Source organism: Arachis hypogaea, chromosome 11 (assembly GCF_003086295.3).
Source record: "Arachis hypogaea cultivar Tifrunner chromosome 11, arahy.Tifrunner.gnm2.J5K5, whole genome shotgun sequence".
NCBI classification, from domain to species: Eukaryota; Viridiplantae; Streptophyta; class Magnoliopsida; order Fabales; family Fabaceae; genus Arachis; species Arachis hypogaea.
In genome coordinates, this window is record NC_092046.1 from 42091219 (window position 1) to 42102120 (window position 10902).

A 10902-nucleotide genomic window follows, 5' to 3' on the forward strand; every position below is an offset into this window, starting at 1 on the left:
TCCTTCAAGTGAATGAGGACTCCCTTGTGTTTAAGGCTCAAGGATCTCCCTCTGTAACCACGGAGAGGAAGCATGAAAAGCTTCTCTCGATGCAGAGTCAAACAGAGCCCCCACATTCAAACTCGAAGTTTGGTGTTGGGAGGCCATCATCATGCTCTGAGTATCTGTAAGGCTTCATGAGAGCCCACTGTGTAAGGCTCCATGAGAGCCCACTGTCAAGCTACTGACATTAAAGAAGCGCTTGTTGGGTGGCAACCCAATTTTATTATATCTATTTATTTTCCATTGTTATTTTATGTTTTCTGTAAGTTGATGATCATGTGAAGTCACAAAAACAACTGAAAAAGCAAAAATAGAATGAAAAACTATATTAAAAATAGCACACCCTGGAGGAGAAGCTTATTGGCATTTAAACGCCAGTAAGGGTAGCAGAATGGGCGTTAAACGCCCAGTCTGGCACCATTCTGGGCGTTTAATGCTAGAAAGGGGAACAGAGCTGGCGTTTAACGCCAGAAATGGGCATAGAGCTGGCGTTAAACGCCAGAAAGGGGAGAAAAGCTGGCGTTAAATGCCAGAAATGGGCAGCAACCTGGTGTTTAAAGCCAGGATTGGCAAGCAAGGGGCATTTGCACGCCAACATGGTGCAGGGATGCGAAATCCTTGACACCTCAGGATCTGTGGACCCCACAGGATCCCCACCTACCTCATCTCTCTCTTTCTCTTCTTCACACTATTCCATAACACCCTTCCCCAAATACCCTCCACCAATCACCTCAATACCTCTTCTCCAAATACCATTCACCTATCAAATCCTACCTTATTCTCCATAATCCATTCACCAATCTACATCCATCCATCATAAAACCCCACCTACCTCACCATTCAAATTCAAACCACTTTCCCTCCCAAACCCACCCATACCTGGCCGAACCCTACCCCTCTCTCCACTCCTATATAAACCCATCTTCACTCCTTCATTTTTTGACATCATACACACTACTTCTCCCCCTTGACCGAACCACAAAATCCCCTCCATCTCCTCTATTTTCTTTTTCTACTCTTTTCTTTCTTTTTTTGCTCGAGGACGAGCAAACCTTATAAGTTTGGTGTGGTAAAAGCGTTGCTTTTTGTTTTTCCATAACCATTTATGGCACCAAAGGCCAGAGAAACCTCTAGAAAGAGGAAAGGGAAGGCAAAATCTTCCACCTCCGAGTCATGGAAGATGGAGAGATTCATCTCAAGGATGCATCAAGACCACTTCTATGAAGTTGTGGCCAAGAAGAAGGTGATCCCCAAGGTCCCTTTCAAGCTCAAAAAGGGTGAATATCCGGAGATCCGACATGAGATTCGAAGAAGAGGTTGGAAAATTCTCACCAACCCCATTCAACAAGTCGGGATCTTAATGGTTCAAGAGTTCTATGCCAATGCATGAATCACCAAAAACCATGATCAAAGTGTAAACCCAGACCCTAAGAATTGGCTTACAATAGTTCGGGAGAAATGCTTAGATTTCAGTCTGGAAAATATAAGGTTGGCATTCAACTTGCCCGTAATGCAAGGAAATGCATATCCCTACACTAGAAGGGTCAACTTTGATCAAAGGTTAGACCAAGTCCTCATAGACATTTGTGAAGAGGGCGCTCAATGGAAGAGAGATTCAAGAGGGAAGCTAGTTCAACTAAGAAGGCATGACCTCAAGCCTGTGGCTAGGGGATGGTTGGAGTTCATCCAACGCTCAATCATTCCCACTAGCAACCGGTCTGAAGTTACTATAGACCGGGCCATCATGATCCATAGCATCATGATTGGAGAGGAAGTAGAAGTTCATGAGGTTATATCTCTAGAACTTTACAAGGTGGCAGACAAGTCCTCTACTTTGGCAAGGTTAGCCTTTCCTCATCTCATTTGTCACCTCTGCAATTTAGCTGGAATTGACATAGAGGAAGACATCCTCATTGATGAGGACAAGCCCATCACTAAGAAAAGGATGGAGCAAACAAGAGATCCCACTCATGGGTAAGAGCATGAGGAAATTCCTCATCATGAAATCTCTGAGATGCCTCAAGGGATGTACTTTCCTCCACAAAATTATTGGGAGCAAATTAACACCTCCCTAGGAGAATTGAGTTCCAATATGGGACAACTAAGGGTGGAGCACCAAGAGCATTCTATCCTCCTCCATGAAATTAGAGAAGACCAAAGAGTCATGAGGGAGGAGTAACAAAGGCAAGGAAGAGACATTGAGGAGCTCAAGCACTCCATAATATCTTCAAGAGGAAGAACAAGCCGCCATCACTAAGGTGGACCCGTTCTTTAATTTCCTTGTTCTTATTTTTCGGTTTTTCGAAAATTATGCTTTAAGTTTATCTATGTTTGTGTCTTTATTACATGATCATTAGTGTCTTAGTGTCTATGTCTTAAAGCTATGAATGTTCTATGAATCCATCACCTTTCTTAAAAGAAAAATGTTTTTAATTGCAAAAGAAAAAAGAATGCATGAATTTCGAATTTTAAAACAGATTAATTATTTTGATGTGGTGGCAATACTTTTTGTTTTTCTGAATGAATGCTTGAATAGTACATATTTTTTTGAATTCGTTATTTAAGAATGTTAAAATTGTTGGCTCTTGAAAGAATAATGGAAAAGGAGAAATGTTATTGATAATCAGAAGAATCATAAAAATGATTCTTGAAGCAAGAAAAAGCAGTGAAAAGCTTGCAGAAAAAAATATATGCAAAAAAAAAGAGAAAGAAAAAGAAAAAGCAAGCAGAAAAAGCCAATAGTCCTTTAAACCAAAAGGCAAGGGTAAAATAAAAAGGATCCAAAGCTTTGAGCATTAGTGGATAGAAGGGCCCACAGGAAGAAAATCCTGACCTAAGCGGCTAAACCAAGCTGTCCCTAACCATGTGCTTGTAGCGTGAAGGTGTCAAGTGAAAACTTGAGACTGAGCGGTTAAAGTCGTGGTCTAAAGCAAAAAGAGTGTGCTTAAGAGCTCTAGACATTTGGAGGCACAAGAGGATGAACCCCCCTTGCTCACCAAAGAACCGGATGACTTGACTAGGCAGAGATTACCTCAAAAGAGACAGGATCCTGGAAAGTTCTCAATACCTTGTACCATAGGCACCATGACCTTTGAGAAGGCTCTGTGTGACCTAGGGTCAAGCATAAACCTCATGCCTCTCTCTGTAATGGAGAAGCTAGGGATCCTTGAGGTACAAGCTGCAAGAATCTCACTAGAGATGGCAGACAATTTAAGGAAACAGGCTTATGGACTTGTAGAGGATGTCTTGGTAAAGGTTGAAGACCACTACATCCCTGTTGATTTCATAATCCTAGACACTGGGAAGTGTATGGATGAATCCATCATCCTTGGCAGACCCTTCCTAGCCATAGCAAAAGCTGTGATTGATGTTGACAGAGGAGAATTTGTCCTTCAAGTGAATGAGGACTCCCTTGTGTTTAAGGCTCAAGGATCTCCCTCTGTAACCACGAAGAGGAAGCATGAAAAGCTTCTCTCAATGCAGAGTCAAATAGAGCCCCCACATTCAAACTCGAAGTTTGGTGTTGGGAGGCCATCATCATGCTCTGAGTATCTGTAAGGCTTCATGAGAGCCCACTGTGTAAGGCTCCATGAGAGCCCACTGTCAAGCTACTGACATTAAAGAAGCGCTTGTTGGGTGGCAACCCAATTTTATTATATCTATTTATTTTCCATTATTATTTTATGTTTTCTGTAGGTTGATGATCATGTGAAGTCACAAAAACAACTGAAAAAGCAAAAATAGAATGAAAAACTGTATTAAAAATAGCACACCCTGGAGGAGAAGCTTACTGGCATTTAAACGCCAGTAAGGGTAGCAGAATGGGCGTTAAACGCCCAGTCTGGCACCATTATGGGCGTTTAACACTAGAAAGGGGCACAGAGCTGGCGTTTAACGCCAGAAATGGGCATAGAGCTGGCGTTAAACGCCAGAAAGGGGAGAAAAGCTGGCGTTAAACGCTAGAAATGGGCAGCAACCTGGTGTTTAAAGCCAGGATTGGCAAGCAAGGGGCGTTTGCACGCCAACATGGTGCAGGGATGCGAAATCCTTGACACCTCAGGATTTGTGGACCCCACAAGATCCCCACCTACCTCATCTCTCTCTCTCTCTTCTTCACACCATTCCATAACACCCTTCCCCAAATACCCTCCACCAATCACCTCAATACCTCTTCCCCAAATACCATTCACCTATTAAATCCTATCCTATTCTCTATAATCCCTTCACCAATCCACATCCATCCATCATAAAACCCCACCTACCTCACCATTTAAATTCAAACCACTTTTGTGGTTAGTTGCTGGTTAGTTGTTGGCGCCATTGATGATCACAATTTCGTGCACTAGTGCTGGATTTTATTGGCCAACTTTACAAAAAGAAGCAACAGAGTTCGTAAAGACATGCCCAACATGTCAAAAACATGCCAACTTCCACATCGCCCCACTAGAGGAGCTTATCAGCGTAACCTCACCCTGGCCATTCGCAAAATGGAAACTCGACCTTCTCGGTCCTTTCCCCCAAGGATCCGGACAAGTCAAATTCCTCATCATGGGAGTAGACTATTTTACAAAATGGATCGAGGCGGAACCTCTAGCCAATGCCACTGCTCAAAGAAGCCAAAAATTCCTGTATAGAAACATTGTGACAAGGTTTGGGATCCCATACTCCATCAACACAGACAATGGCACTCAATTTACAGATACAGGCTTCAGAAAATTGGTGGCCGATCTGAACATAAAACACCAATTTACATCCGTAGAACACCCCCAGGCCAATGGACAAGCGGAAGCTGCTAACAAAGTCATATTAGCCGGGTTAAAACAGAGATTACAAGATGCAAAAAGAGCCTGGGCTGAAGAGCTCCCACAAGTCCTATGGGCATATCAGACAACTCCACACTCCACCACAAGGGAATCACCTTTCCGATTAGCTTACGCGATAGAGGCAATGATCCCAGTGGAGATTGAAGAAGGATCACCTAGAGTGATCCACTACAGTGAAGAGGCCAACTCCCAACTTCAGAGGGAAGAACTTGACCTACTTCCAGAAATCCGAGAAAGAGCTCGGATCAGGGAAGAGGCATTAAAACGTCGAATGGCTTCGAGATACAATCAAAAGGTAGTGTCGCAAAGTTTTGCCAAGAACGACCTCATCCTATTCCTAAATGATATCAGAACAACTCGACCTGGAGAAGGAAAGCTGGCAGTAAACTGGAAAGGACCCTACCGAGTCATAGAAGTGCTTGGAAAGGGCTACTACAGGCTGTCCGAACTCGAAGGACGAGAGCTTCCAAGGTCATGGCATGCCTGAAACCTAAGAAGGTATTATAGTTAAAGGTAATAAAGATCTTAGGATAAGGCACACTCTTTTTCCTGAAAAGGTTTTTTAATGAGGCGCCAAACCAAGATCTACAAAATTGCCCGATTTAGAGAGATAAAATGCCCACATGTATATATCTTCATTTTCTTTTGAATAAAGTTTTAGATTTTCTACAAATTTTCAAGACGCATTAATCTGAAACGCTAAAAATTCATCGCCCGATTATAAAGCGACAATATCAGCAGAAAGTGAAAAACTACTCGATCACGATAAAGACCAAAGAAGATGAAAACTAAACTCATCAAAAGGTCGACCAAACGAGGATCAAACCCAATTTCTACGAAATCGGCAAAGATGAAAAAGCGACAAAAACATAATAATGCAAGAAGTTATCGAAAGTGATCCATAGAAAGGACCTGACGAGGTCTTAATAAAATGGGTTGCTAAAAATAACTTAAAAGACAGGCCGGCATAAAGAAGTCGGACCAGTCGACCACAATAATCAAATTTATAAAAAGTAAATCCCTGGAAAGAGGTCTGGCCAGCCCTACAAAAGAGGATTACTAGAAATAACTTAGAAGGGACCGACATGATAAAGTCGGCCCAAACTAAATAAGTTATAAAAGGTAATCTATAAAAGAGACCTGACCAAGGTCCAAAAAATAGATTACTAGAAATAACTTAGAAGGGACCGACATGATAAAGTCGGCCCAAACCAAACAATTTATAAAAGGTAATCTATAAAAGAGACCTGACCAAGGTCCAAAAAAATAGATTACTAGAAATAACTTAGAAGGGACTGACATGATAAAGTCGGCCCAAACCAAACAAGTTATAAAAGGTAATCTATAAAAGAGACCTGACCAAGGTCCAAGAAAATAGATTACCAGAAATAACTTAGAGAGGACTGACATGAGGAAGTCGGCCCAAACCAAACAAGTTATAAAAGGTAATCTACAAAAGAAACCTGACCAAGGTCCAAGAAAATAGATGACCAGAAATAACTTAGACAGAACCGACAAGATGAAGTCGGCTTCCAACCAATTACCAGAAAATAATTCATTAAAAGAGACCTAACAAAAGGTCCAAACAAAATGTATTACTAGAAATAAACCTCAGGCCAAGATAAAGAAGACGACCGACAGAAGACACGCAAGTTGGATCCAGAAAATCCACGATCTCAAAAGAATCATAAGTATGAAAATACAAAGAGGTCGGACAAACAAGGTTCCAACACTTCCAAAAAACCTAGAAGGTATCAGATAGGTGCAGACAAGCATATTCCGAAAAGAACAAGTTATAATAATAACAAGAACTCAAGAGGCCACCAAAAGTCAGCCCCAAGAGCTTGAGAAACTACTTTGTTTTTCCAAAAAAATTGCTAACAAAAAAGCAACTAAAGGTGTCCAGCAGTTAGAAATCCACAAAGCTACAAAACATAAAAATTTCAAAGCCCACAAGCCGGGCTATATACAAAACATCCAAAATAATTATAGAGGACCTAAGGACTCCCCAGTAGCAGTAACCTGAGGCGAAGGAGGACGAGTCTGGAGTGGTACCGCATCCACGGTTCCATCATCTTGGTTCAGAATTTGAACGTCAGGATCAGACTCAGTTCGACCAACTTCAACTGACGGAGTTGAGGAACGCGGGGCAATAGAGACCTTGGCAGCAGGCATAAGAGGAAGCTCGGCGTCGTCATCATCATCAGGGTCATCAGGGACAATTTTACCATCCTTCACAATGTTGTCCAAGCTGAAGAGAGAGAGGTCAAGATCGGGCGCAAGAACTCGAACTTGATCCTTCAAATTCTCGTAAGCAGCATTTACACTGCCCACAAGATGACCCTGGAGCTCGGCATAATTAGCTCGGGCAGACTCCAAATCCTCCCTAAGACCCATCATCTCCTTGTAGGTCGTGACATAGCTCTCCTTATGCTTCAACGTCGTATCCTCAGCCAACTTCACAGAAGCCAACAAGGCAATAGCTCTAGTCTTTTCACCCTCCAACTCTTTCTCTAATCTGGTCACTTTCACCTCAAGCTCCTTCTTTAAACCCTTAATCCGGTCAAACTCTGATTTCGCCTCCTCCATAAAGGCCTTCGTTGCATGGATAGGAAGATCTTGGGCAGTTCGGTACAGAGCTGCCCCCATATGTGCCATCTTGATGCTACTCCGAGTTATGAAATCCAAATGACGAAGAAGAAAAACATCATCCATAAGAAGGGCACCATAGGGACCGATCTGCTGGTCAACAAACCCAATAGCGTCAAAATCAGGAGCGTCCAGATTGAAGGGCTCAACAGTCCAAGGTCTTTTTGAAGGAGGAACGGCCATAGGAGAAGAAACGGCAGCAGAAGACTGGGGAGGATCGAGCACATGGACCCGAGGGGTAGGAATCATCCTCCTCGGTCCAGGAGAGCTCGGCACTGGCTGTTTGGGAGGAACATGAGAAGACCCTTCCCCAGCCACTCTAGCCGAAATATGCTGGGCAGCTGTAGCCTTCCTTGCCTTCTAGAAGGCCCTCATGGAGTCGTTATTTTTAACAATCTCTGAAAATGCACAAAGAAAACAAAATCATCAACCAAAAAGAAAGAAGAAAGAACTCGGCAAAATAGACAAATACAACAAATATCACGGAAGTCGACCCCTACCCAGCTCAGTTCGAAGAAGTAAAGGATTTCCTAAAAATTTCATAGTATCAAGATGGAGAGGCTGCCTCCAGTTTTCTTCCAACATAGTTACAAATGCTTGCTCAACTTTGTCCAACATTTCCCAAGTATACCTAGACACCACTACGTTCTTCTGCCACTCTAAGGGAAAGCAGGCCTCGCCATTCTCATCCAAAAAGAAAGGACGAGCTCCTTCAACAACTCGGATCTTAAAAAAGTAATTCTTAAAATCCCTAAAAGACTCATCATACATGGAGAAAACTTTATGTCCCTGGGCAGACCTAAAAAAAATCCAAGAAGCCTTCTTTTTGGTAGTCCTAGGCTTGGTCAACACAAAAAGATACAGGAAAAGAGTTTGAGAAGGTTTAACATCAAATTCTTGACAAACTAACTAAAAAATCTTGATGAAACCCCAAGAATTCGGATGAAGTTGAGATGGAGCCACATTACACGACCATAACAGGTCGGTCTCAAAGGAGTGAAGGGAAGGGTGATGTTCATCTGGCTAAAAAAGAAGTCGTATGCATAGAAAAAGGGACGCTCCCCCTGGGTCGGAATAGGGAAGCAAACCCTTTCATCAGAATCAGGTGCTACCAATTCATAGTTGTTCTCCTGATCCCTACTACTACAGATTCGGTGATGTTTCCTAAGCTCCACATAGAATTCAGAATTAGCTAGAGAAACACACAGCAAAACAAGAGAGTCCAACCAGTCGGACATCCCCTCAGGGACCTTAGAAGATGCCTCGATAATATTTTTGCGAGAAGACATGGCCAACTAGTCCTACAAACAAGAAAATAAAATGGATTACTAACCAATACAACTCGGGTGATATCAAAACAACTCGGACAACATGACTCAGAGCAATACAAATAGTAAAAGGAAAACCCCTAGACGTGCACCAAGGTCCAGGGGCATCCTTTGGAGGCAGGGACAGGGTAAGGACTCAGAAAACGTCTATAAGGCTACACCCCAAAACTCTCAACGAAGAAAAAACAAACTCCCTTCCAAACATGCAAACAACACGAGAAGAAAGTCAAAAACAAACCATTAGAAAAACAAAGTATCTGCTACAAGCCTATCAGTAAAGAAAGCTACCAATATGGCAAATTCATCAAAGGCGCAACCCTTTTTCAAAAATCAAACAGTTTATCAGCCCAAAACTCCAAATGCGAAGATATAACCAGAAGCAGTAAAACAAACATGCAAAGCCCTAAAAATCCTCAACCATCGGTAGAAATGCCAAAGTATACATAAGGTCAAAAGAAAGCCAGAAAAGTACATCACAATGACAGGCAGGCACAAAAACACGAAAAGGTTCAAGCTTTCCAACATGCACTCAAGCAACAATCAAAACTTTACCAAGAAATAAGAACAATGCAAAGAAAGAATGACGAAAGAAGTAAAGAAACAAGAACCAACCTGAAGAAAAAGGAGAAAGCTCTGAAGAAGTTGAAGACGGAAAGACAAAATCCAGAATCGCCTTTCGAGCAAAGCACCAACAATCACCATACAGCGTCACAGAGAAAAATGCGAATATGCAAATCTGATGCACAAAAAACTTGTCTCGTAACAAATTTCCCTTCGGCAAGTGTACCGAATTTGTTGTCAAGTAAAAACTCACAATAGAGTGAGGTCAAATCCCAGGGGGATTGATTGATCAAGCAACTTTAATTAGAGGAATGTTCTAGTTGAGCGAATCAGAATTTGAGTTGAGAATTACAGAAAATTTAACAGCGGGAAAGTAAATAACAGAAAAGTAAATGCTAGAAATAAAAAGCTGAATGTAAATAACGGAAAGTAAATTGCAGAATCTTAAATGGGGATGGGGTAATTGCTCATAAAAGTAAATGATAGAAATTAAAGAGAATGGGTAAGATCAGAAATGGGGAGTTCATTGGGCTTAGGAGATGTTGCATTCTCCGGATCAATTTCATTTTCATCTCTTCCTCAATCAATGCACTCATTGATCTCCTTGGCAATCTTAAGTGATCGAATTACAATTTCTTGTAATTCAATCTCTCAAATCTTGATCAATAGCCAATTCCTTGGTCAATTGCTCATGAGAAGAGATGAAGTATGGTCACTGATTATACCACATGCATTTCCCAAATCAAGTGTTGAGAGGATTATAGTCACATATCCATCCAAACCCAATTTGGTCCAGCATGAGAAAGCATTTCTAGCATGATCTCTTCATTCCTCTTTTAAGGTTCAGAAGAGATCCAAGTATGAATAGCTTCTTTTCCAAGATAACTACCCAATTGGATGAAGATCGAAAGCTTTCAAGTAAAATCAAGAGAAAAGATAGAAGAAGAATAATGAAAACACGTATTGATCCATCAAATTACAACAGAGCTCCCTAACCCAATGAAAGGGGTTTAGTTGTTCATAGCTCTGGAAAATGAAAACAAAGATGGAGAATACATGATGAAACTAGAAGTGCAGAAAAAGTAAATACAGAGAGTAATTCTATGCCCAGAGGCTCCCTATAATTTCCAACTCCCTTTTAATTCAAAGTTACTCCTATATATACTACTCTTTTGTTCTTCTAGTTGGCTCTTCAAGTCTTGGGTATGGGCCTTTGGATCTTGAGTTTGAAGTAGTTCTCTTCTTCATTGGGCTTGGCTTTACTTGCAGAGAGAAAGTGTGAAGTGGGCAGAGACTTTAGCTCAGGACGTTAGTGGTGTTAACGTTCAGTGAAAATATAGGTTCGAGAACGTTAGTGACAATCACCTTTTTCACTAACGTTCCTCACCCAAGTAAGAGCCACGTTATCTTCAACGTTAGTGGCACAAACGTTGCCACTAACGTTGCCTCTTTGTCCTTCGCACACGTTATTGGGACTTGCCTTTCCCAATAACGTTGAG